We start from the raw sequence: 11678 nt of genomic DNA on the forward strand, positions 1-11678 counted from the left end.
CGGCTGTATAAACTGAAGGAAATAATGCCCTTGGTCCAAGTATGCATTCTATGTTAAGTCTAATAAATGCGGTTCAGTATTAATTAACAAGTTAATAATTCAGTGAGATCAAGTGAGCTGAATGCCTAGCTAGAGGCCGCTTCAATTCAAGTGGAATTAATGATATTAATCCACAGCTTACTCTTGACTGAACCCGTAGGGTCACACAAATAGTACGTAAACGGATCAAGTATTTAATGGCATTAAATACTCCATCTATGAATATTCGGAATCGACGGATCTTGGTTTCAGTGGGAGCTGAGATCGTCACAGGCAAGAAATGAATACTCCGGAAACGATGATATTACCGGAAACGGAAATATGGATCGTATCGGAAATATAAATATTATCCAAGTCGTAGATGTTGCCGGAAACGGAAACATGGTACGTATCGGAAAATATTATCGGAAATGGAAATATTGCCAGAATCGGAAATATTGCCGGAAACGGAAATATTGTCAGAATCGGAAATATTATCGGAATCGGAAAATAATTCCGGAAACGGAAATATTAAATATTTGTTCGAAACGGAAATTAATTCCGGAATCGGAAATATTAAATATTGTTCGTATCGGAAATGAATTCCGGAATCGGAAATTTAATCGGAAGCGTATCGTACGAATAAGCATCGGACGAGGCCTGCCGAACGAGGGCCCAGCACGAAGCCAGGCCATCGCCCAGCAAGCCAAGCGCGCCACACGAACAGCCAAGGCCACGCCAGGCCCAGCAGGCCGAGGCAGCGCGCACAGCGCGCGCAGCGCGCGCAGGAGCTACGTGGGCTTGTAGCTCGCGTAAGCCTCGCTGCGTGGGCTGCTGCTCGCACGCACGCGCATGGGCGGCCCATCGTGGCTGCCGTGTGTGTGTGCGTAAGTGTTTGTGTTCATGCACGATTCCTAAAACGTGCAGAGTTCGGTTAATGATTAAATTCCTAATTCTATTTGATAAATTAATTAATTAGAGTTCTTGTAGGATTCTAGGTTTAATTAATTTGTATCTGAATAGGATTCCAATTCCCTTTCCATACCCCTATAAATATGTGGCCTGGGTTCACAATTTATAACGAGTTTAAAAGTATTCAAAGTGAGTTTTTGAGAGAAAAATTCAATCACACATCTTGCTCAAAAGTGCCGAAAATTCTAGTACCTTAAGGGCGATTCTAGTTGGTCAATCTTAAGGCGGATCCGGACGTGCTGTGGACTATCTACGGAGGGACGACACTTGGAGTCCTAAAGACTTGTTCTTGCTCGGTTCGGGCGCAGCTAGGGAGGGCACGCAACAAAGAGTATGCATCTAAATTATGCTATATGATTATGTGTAAATAATATGTAATCCTGGGTTAATGGTTGTTTCCGCATGATTTATGTAATATCATATGTATCATAACCAAACAGTGGTATCACGAGCCCCTTATTATTTTCATAATCTAATTTGCATAAACATGGTTAAATATTACAAATTTGCAAGAATTAAAAGGGGTGATTAATTTTCGTAATTGTTAATTAATTGCAAATTGCGTTTATTTAATTATACGTACGCAGTTTTTCGGCAGTTTCTTCGTTACTCATCCAAATCGAGTGATTTTTGTGTCAATTCCGCATGTAAATGGCATTCTAAAATTTTGACAAAAATAGTGTTTTTCTGCCTAACCCAGAATTCTCAAATTCGAAGCCTAACTATGACTTTTCGAAGGTTTTAGTTTTTCGAATGCAAAATTTCGTAAATTTAAGATGTTAAATTAAATATTTGCGATTCTTGTTGATAAATCTTGAATTTTTGATTGACCTACTGTATATGTTTAACAAGTTTGAATGCCTAGCCTTGTTAATTATGCAATCTAATTTGTAATTATGATTAATTTGTTGAAAATTAGAATAATTTAGAATTAATTTGATTTTCATAATTAATTATAATTTAATTAGAAACCTATGATTAAAAACCACCATAAAAATTGTAAATTTATGATAAATTTTAAATTTTTATGACCTAGACTTGAATCCATGACAATCGGAAATCAATTGGATAATAAATTTTCGATTTTTTCGCCCTAAAATTATGAAATTAATATTATTTATTAATTTGTCATTAATTTTAAATATAAATTTTAAATTTTTATGCGATTCGTTCATAAAACTTGCACGCACAAAGCAATGGACGCTTCGTGTTACCCTTAAGGGGTGTTGTATAGTGCGGGCATGCGACGACGAGCAAGGGAGCTCGTCGCCCGTGCGGCACGAATGCAATGAGCAAGGGCGTAGTTCACGAGCACAAGGCAGCAGCCCTGCCTTGTGTCGTGGGCCACGAGCTATGAACAAATGGGCATGGGCGAAAAGCAAGCCAAGGCAGTCGCGTGTGGGCAGCAAGCGAGCTGCGCCACAACGCGCACTGCCTCGCGCAAGAGCGCGCAGCCTCGCGCGCAGCGAGCGCAAGCTCGCGTGCCACGAGCGCTGCGCCCAGCGTTGCTCGCGCGCACAGCGAGCGATGTCGCGCGCCCAGCGAGCGATGTCGCGCGCCCAGCGAGCGATGTCGCGCGCACAGCGAGCGATGGCTCGCGCGCACAGCGAGCGATGGAGCGCGCGCAGCGTGGGCTGGCGAGCGCGCACAGCGAGCGATGGCTCGCGTGCGTCCAGCGCTGGCGCGCGCGCAGCAAGCACCACAGCGTGCGATGGCTTGCGATGGGAGATGCAGCAGCTATGCGACGAGCGCATGGGCTGCGCGCACATGGCCAGCAATGGCTGTGTGCGTGCGGCCCATGGGCGTGCAATGCGTAGGGTGTTTGCGTTACGATTAGATCGTTTTGAATGTTTAATTTGAAAATTTCAGTTCACGTAATTTTAATTAATTTTAAAATTAATAATTTAAATTATTTTCTTGGATTTTAATTTTGAATATTGTAATTATAATAAATTTTATTTATTATAATTATTTTACTAAAATTAAAATCATGAATTAATTTAAATAACGACTGAAATTAAATTAAACTTTTTGGATTCAATTATAAATTTATATGAGCTTTAAATTTTAATTAAATTTGTATGTTTCCGGTTAGACTAGAAATACATTTTTATGTTTAAAATTAGTAAAGCATATGAATTTATTGTTTTAAGTGGGAGCGCTTTTTAGTCATAAACTCTTGATTAGGTCTACAAATCCTTAAGGTTAAAACAACTTGATTAGAATTAATAAGGACTGAATAATTGGTAGATTATTGGTGCCCTTGATTAATTGCTGCAAATGTTTACGTGATGCATAATGTGTTTTACTAACCAGCTATGTGGGCCATTCATGATAATGAATGGGTGAATGGTATATATTGTATATGTACTGTTTTGCAGGTTATGAAGTGACTAGTATGGCCCAAATAGGATAGATAATATGGTCTGCGTACCATTAATTTGAATGTAATTGGTCTAAAGTACCAAAGTTATTTTTCAATTCAAATATGGTCTGCGAACCATCAAATAGTTGTAATTAGTTATAGCTTATCCTATTTGAAGAAAATGGTGCCTCCCACGGAGATTTTCAAGACGGACTTTGAAGTCAAAACTTCAAGATGAAGTCGGGCCATACTAGATCACATTTAATCTTATGCATGTTTTAAGTTATTTATTGCTTTTAAATATGTCTTAAAATGCATGAGATCAAAAGCTTGATTATGTTGCATGATTAAGGATTTTAGTTCACTTAAAATCTAACCAACATAGTAAGAGCCTTAAGTTCCAAACTTAAAAATTGAGTTAAAAGGTGCCATGCCAAAATATACACTTGCTTGGATATCCTTTACATCAATCTAGTAATAGTTTTCGCTCAGCGAGGTGTTACTTATTGGTCCTAAAGGGGCAAGGTACACAAACAATTGTGAGTACATGTTAGTTTTGGTGAAACTCAACGATATAAGTAAGGAGTCCTTTTATGTCGTGGCAAAATCGATAGGTTTACCTAATAAGTTCTTAGACGTACCTATCAACCAAGAGTAGTTTCTAGACTATTAGCAAAAGGCTTTTGCTTACCTAAGATGTTTTAGGATTAAGTCGACAAACTGTGCTTAGTTCTTCAATGATTTTAGGATCTTGGAATCATTTTATTCACACCTGCCGGAACAATAAATTTGAATAAAATGCTAATAACTTGTTGAAATTGCATGATTGCTTTGATTTTCAAGTTATTATTCATGATAAATGTTTAGACTTTGCATGCTTCAATGTATGTTTTAATTATTGTTTATAGTTAAATATCTTGCACTGCAATAAATCCTTTTAGAAAGGTAACAGTAAATTTCCTCGATTGGTAGTGAATCCAAGAACGATTCACGGAAAAGAGAGAAAGTGAGCAATTTAAAATGTACGTTTCTTATATCGACTTTTATGGTTGTTTTCGAATATCAAAATCGAATGGCAAACCAATTGGTGCTTGTGAAATCAAAATACACTGTAGTTTTGAGATCATAAAGCATTGAGCTTAAACGCTCAGCTTTACCAATGGTTAACAACCTAATATCTTTGTCCATTTAATTCTCGAATGAGTCTAGTCCCTAGACATTCGAATAGATCGATGCTTAGAGAACTTTAGAAGCTTCTGGTAAGATCATCTAGTTGAAACAAAATATTAAACATAAATTAAAATGATTAAGAACCTTGTTGGTGACATTGGACATGTCTAACAAAGTATAAAAGTCAACACTAAAGAATTCAATTCTTAAGACTATAAGAAAGGGTACAAGAAATAGGAAAACGAGGAACAAATGAAAGGAATTTACGATTCCGTTTCTACCTATAAGTTTATGTTTAAAGAGAAGTGACCTAGCAATCAAACTTCCTTGGTATCATATACCGCTTGAGGTTCTTACTTCGGTAATAACTCAAACAATGGAAGCTAGGATACACTAATGACCTACAAGTGGGAAATGAAGCATGGCAATGCTACATTAATTGTAGGGTCATCTAAGTTTGTTTTAAGTCCTTTCAAAGGCTGGAACTTAATGGCTATTTTGTTCCATAATCAGCATACCTAAATTTCTGCTTCAAACACAGAAAGACTCACATTCAAGAAAAACAAAAACAATGTTTGTTTGTTTATTTGAATGAAATGGTCAATTACAGGTTGAGTCAATATGCTTGATTAAAACAAACAACTCTTTAAAGAACTTTACTAGGTTCAAATCAAACCCTTGATTTGAGTTCCATTAATCTTTGGCATTGTTGCTTAGACCATATCAACAAGTTAACATTCATAAGCTCTATTTTGATGGACTTTTTGAAAGTTGGTTGATTTCTAGATCAACTTAAGACAACCTAGTCTTACTTGTTGAAAGTAACAAAGAATATGAACTATTGTTAGAACGCCTAGACGATAGAGTTCAAAGCTAAAGAAAGGTTTTATGACTTTATTATTTCACATGGATTTGAGTGAATATAGGTTTATTTACTCAAATGTGATATAAGTTGAATCTGTTTGGCTAGTTCAAAGATTCAGAAGTATAAAAACCACTTGGCAAGAAATCATAAAGATCTAGGTTAGATCATGTTGATGATTACTTGAGACCAAATATGATCATCAATGATTGTGTCTAGCTCCATAAGATTTGGCATATCTACGTTGGAATGATCGAAGTCAATTAGTACTTGATTCGATCAATGATGAATCATAAAGACTTTTCCTATAATTTCTAAAACAAAATGCTCAACTACCACCAAACTAAACCAAATTCGTCAAAACTATTGAAAAGTAATTTCAGGATATCTTTTCAATTATATATATCTAAAGAGTTGCTAAACTCAGTGGGAGCTTAGTTTTTGTTATTCAACAAACTAAGGCCCAAGTCTAGATATATGTTTCATTGTGATTTATTCAAATGAGACACGAGGGTATTGTTTCTACCACGAATTTTTGAGAACATAATGTTTGTTTGCTCGAAATAATGTCCTTTTGGAGATTCGTTTCCAAAATGACAAGTGGGAGAAAATAGACCTCGAAAGTCTTCGAGGCGAACAACAAACATAAACGGACATTCCGGAGGCTTTTCGAAGTGCTTCAGAAAATCCGAACTTATTCTTTAAGGACTTTAGAAGTGGCTTTAAAGAATAGACATCTCTTAGAAGACTTTACAAGTGCTTCAAGGAGAACAGAATATTCAAAGGACTTTTAAGTGACTATTGATATTCTATTGTTTGATGTTCTATACCCTAGTAGGCATAGAGTTCAAGTCACTGGAACTATGAGACTCTTCTATTAGATAGTGAAGAAACATAGAGATCAGGTCAATGAAACTATGAGATTCTTCTATTAAATAGTGAAGAAACCTACAACTTGCAGTCAAACTATTATCATGTAGATTAATGAGTTTGTGACTTGTAAGAAAGCTATGACGAAACCCAGATTCCCTAAAATGGTTAGAGGCCATATATAGACTCAAATGTTTTAAATGGTTAGAGGCCATAAAACATACTCAATGTTTTGATGACAAAATTGAAATTTTGTTGATTTGCAAGAATAGGTTCACACCTATTGGTTGCAAGGATAAAAACCATCAAACATGAAATTGTGTTCACACACAAAGCGAGATTAGTTGCTAAAGGTTACAAGCAAATTCATGGTGTGAATTGTGTTGAAACCTCATGCATAATCGCAATGCTCAAGTCTATAATTCAAGCAAATGATTGCATATTGGTACATATGGAAATTGGATAACAAAACGTATTCCTCAATCAAACGTTGGAATATAATATGTACATGGTATGTCATAGAATTTGTGGATCCAAATAAATGCTTGAAAAGGAAAGCTAGCTTATAAAATCTAAGTACAGATTTAAGCAAGCAATTGGGAATTGGAACTGTATTTTAAGTGAAGCTAATAAGCATTTTAGTTTCATAAAATATACATGATTCTTATAGATATATAAGAAGTTTAGTGGGAGTACTTAAAACTTAATTGGTCCTATGTGTACTACACACATATCTCTCTATTGTGAAATAACATTCAAATGCTAATGACTTAGATTTGAGATTATTCATCAATGATGGACCATGGCGAAACTTAGTACATACTGGGTATTAAGATCTATTTACAAAGATCTTATGATATTGTTTTGGATTAAGTAATGGCATTTACTAAATCAAACACGAAAGTCTCCATTGGAGATATTCGACCCATGTGAATAAATCTAAGTAAAGGATGTTTGAACTAGGTATAAGCATTTACTAAGTTAAACATCAAAGGATCTAAATAAGATTCTTAACCTATATTATATGTCAAAGAATTTAGCTGAATTTAGTATCTACTGAAACTAGATAAGCTAAAGTTACATGAATAGAATTCAATTGGGAATTATTCTGCAAAAGAATTTATCATGTATGATATAATATGAGGATCGCCAAAAACGTATCGTATGACTTTAGGCATGACGAACATATACCAGTCTCTATTGATCTAAGTGAAGATCAACTAGATTGAATCAAGAATACTTATGGTACTTGAAAAGGTACGTAGGAATAGTTCTTGATTCAAGGAAATAAAGATATGCTAAATATTGATGCTGTACGCATAAACACTGGCAAAGGATCAAGCAAAGACCCTTTGGAGTTAACCATTGACAAGGACGAGCTAAAGAGCATCGTGTTTCGAAATGGCAACATGGATTGGAGACCATGAGTTGTTGCGTGGGAAATTAAAATATTAATTTCTATGTTCTAAGATACAGCTGGAAAGTCTTCCACATATCTGTGAACTGCTTGGATAAGCAAATCCAAACAAAGCATCACTAGCAACCTAAACAGTTGAAGTAAAAGTAATTATTGCCTAAGAAGCAATAAAAAAGGGTTGTTTAAAGTTCTTCACTAAACTTGGGTAGATCACCTATCTGCTGGCTTGATGGTTCTTCATTGAAAAATGCGTAGAACCACTCTTGAAGCAAGAAAAACGTCTGCTAACTTGATGGTTCTTCATTGCAAAATGAGTAAAACCACCATCGAAGTAAGAAAGACTAGATCACATAATAAACAAACTCGAAAAGATCTTATCATCTATCTCGAAGAACATTCGATGAAAAGGATATTAAGATTGGCAAAGCATGATAACTAAACCTATGCAACAAATGAGAAACAACACTCACATTGTAGCACTGGAAATCAAGCATAGCTTTGAATTCCATGAACTGTTTTAAAGATGGGTTTGAGGCCCATGGTTATAAAACATTGGGGTTGAACATTTATCATATATGAAATGTGTTTTCATATTCCATTTAATCTTGGTTTAGTATTAAATGATGAGTCCCTTCAAATTTGACGATATATTCAAGATAGACTGTCAGGACCAGTCCTGTGACTAAGAAATGTCTATCAAGTGAACTTGAATGTCAAAGGTTGAAAATGGTCCCTAGTCGGAGTTTTCTATAAAATTGGACGTATAGAAAACGTTAGACGACTAGAATGCAAGATGACTAGTAGTTCTGTTTCTTGAACTATGTGGACATGGCAATGTCATAATCATTTGCATAGATACTTACTTTGGGAAGACTAGTATCGGACAAGACCTATGAAACTTTACTGTAAGAGATGAAAATCTGTCATAAGTAAATTTCATTAAATTATTAGACACTAAATCCTCAATACCTGAGTGATTTGAGATTACTTGTTTGAGAACTGGTTGCTTTGACGTTGACCAACCGTCGCACCGTAAAAGGAGGCTATAAAGGCAACGCTCAGGTAATCACCTATCAAACGAAGTCTAATCTCAAGATCGCAAGATTGGGATTGTCCTCCCATAAATCGGGATGAGATGCTTAAAAGTTGTACAAGGCCACTCGGAGAGCTAGAAACTGTGAAATGCATGGCCGTGCTCGGATGAATCATAGGCTATGATTATCTGTTTATTTGATCAGTTGAACTCTGAAACCGAGGAACACCTCTGGACATAATAAGGATGACAACTCTTACCTTATGTTCAAGAGCAAGCATCGAGCGACAAAGGAATTAGGAAATGCACACTTGTCCCTAAGGACAAGTGGGAGACTGAAGGAAATAATGCCCTTGGTCCAAGTATGCATTCTATGTTAAGTCTAATAAATGCGGTTCAGTATTAATTAACAAGTTAATAATTCAGTGAGATCAAGTGAGCTGAATGCCTAGCTAGAGGCCGCTTCAATTCAAGTGGAATTAATGATATTAATCCACAGCTTACTCTTGACTGAACCCGTAGGGTCACACAAATAGTACGTAAACGGATCAAGTATTTAATGGCATTAAATACTCCATCTATGAATATTCGGAATCGACGGATCTTGGTTTCAGTGGGAGCTGAGATCGTCACAGGAAAGAAATGAATACTCCGGAAACGATGATATTACCGGAAACGGAAATATGGATCGTATCGGAAATATAAATATTATCCAAGTCGTAGATGTTGCCGGAAACGGAAACATGGTACGTATCGGAAAATATTATCGGAAATGGAAATATTGCCGGAATCGGAAATATTGCCGGAAACGGAAATATTGTCAGAATCGGAAATATTATCGGAATCGGAAAATAATTCCGGAAACGGAAATATTAAATATTTGTTCGAAACGGAAATTAATTCCGGAATCGGAAATATTAAATATTGTTCGTATCGGAAATGAATTCCGGAATCGGAAATTTAATCGGAAGCGTATCGTACGAATAAGCATCGGACGAGGCCTGCCGGACGAGGGCCCAGCACGAAGCCAGGCCATCGCCCAGCAAGCCAAGCGCGCCACACGAACAGCCAAGGCCACGCCAGGCCCAGCGCAAGGCCAGGCCCAGCAGGCCGAGGCAGCGCGCGCAGGAGCTACGTGGGCTTGTAGCTCGTGTAAGCCTCGCTGCGTGGGCTGCTGCTCGCACGCACGCGCATGGGCGGCCCATCGTGGCTGCCGTGTGTGTGTGCGTAAGTGTTTGTGTTCATGCACGATTCCTAAAACGTGCAGAGTTCGGTTAATGATTAAATTCCTAATTCTATTTGATAAATTAATTAATTAGAGTTCTTGTAGGATTCTAGGTTTAATTAATTTGTATCTGAATAGGATTCCAATTCCCTTTCCATACCCCTATAAATATGTGGCCTGGGTTCACAATTTATAACGAGTTTAAAAGTATTCAAAGTGAGTTTTTGAGAGAAAAATTCAATCACACATCTTGCTCAAAAGTGCCGAAAATTCTAGTACCTTAAGGGCGATTCTAGTTGGTCAATCTTAAGGCGGATCCGGACGTGCTGTGGACTATCTACGGAGGGACGACACTTGGAGTCCTAAAGACTTGTTCTTGCTCGGTTCGGGCGCAGCTAGGGAGGGCACGCAACAAAGAGTATGCATCTAAATTATGCTATATGATTATGTGTAAATAATATGTAATCCTGGGTTAATGGTTGTTTCCGCATGATTTATGTAATATCATATGTATCATAACCAAACATAAACAGCAACCTCACCCGAAGACTGGCGGTCTACAGTACTATTGGAGCCAGGATATTTGAAACTGAAGCCACAAGGAAAAAAGGGAAAACGTGCAAAGTCACGTCCCTGCTCAGCTAAATATCGGAGTCATTTCCTGCTTAGGAAATTTTCAGACGGGAACATATCCAAGTCCTCTTTCCCGGAAACCATGGGGGTGGCTGCCTTGTTACCTCACTGTCTGAGGAACTAGAAGAATTGTCCTTAAAGTCCTCTCTTGGGAGTAGAGGACGACGGGCCACACTCTTATGCCTCCTTGGAGGATGGGCCGTCCTGGCACTTCCTCCCTCAGAATGTCGTGACTGGTTAGCTTCCCTCCTTGCCACATGAGTAGGGTTTGAAAAAGGAACACGGCTCTCTTGGGGTGCCCCCTATGCACCCGCATTAGCCGTTTGCCTAATACGTGTCGTCATGACTTTCTGTACAAGGAACAGGACGTCCGACTTAGAAAGGGAATAAAGTAGCGACGATGTCGTCCAATACAATAGTTGAGGAGCACGACCATAGTAATACGTCTCCCCAAAAGTTGGACAATAAAAATGCATAAAGAGTAACATATGTAAAAAAAACAAAGAAATAACAAAAGAAGTGTACATGTGACGATCAAAAGGGGAAATTTTTTGTTGAAATACTTGGTCCCCAAAGCAAAAGCACAGAAAGAGCAAGATCAAGGAAGAACACTTCAACCTTGGGCAAGAACTACATAAATTTTATTCTCTCTCTAGCTCTCAGAAATCAGAAGTTATCAAAAGGAAAATGAACCCCTGCCTTGGTTTATAAAGAAAAGCTGAGACTCAGCAGATGACGACACGTGGCACCCAAGTACCCAACTACATCAAGAAGGATGCCCTAACGATATAGAACACCCTTTTTGAGGGGCAAATGATGTGGCCAAAATTGGTAGTCCATCCTGAACCAATCTCAGGATAACACGTGGCACCCCCACGCCCACTAGGCAGTTGTTCTGAATATGAAAGATCTATATTTGAATGAAAAGGCCCAACGACTAGAGGCCCATATCTCATGTAACACACCAAGCCCACTATCAAAACTGCATGATAAGGGCACATGTCCTCATCTCATTTAGGGTGAGTTTATCCCCAGACTCACTTCTAATCTTCAGACTCTGCCACATCAGCTTTCCACTAACTTTTTCATTATCAAGACTCACACAAAACTCAC

The sequence above is a fragment of the Spinacia oleracea genome, chromosome 5 (assembly GCF_020520425.1).
Source record: "Spinacia oleracea cultivar Varoflay chromosome 5, BTI_SOV_V1, whole genome shotgun sequence".
In the NCBI taxonomy this organism is placed as follows: Eukaryota; Viridiplantae; Streptophyta; class Magnoliopsida; order Caryophyllales; family Amaranthaceae; genus Spinacia; species Spinacia oleracea.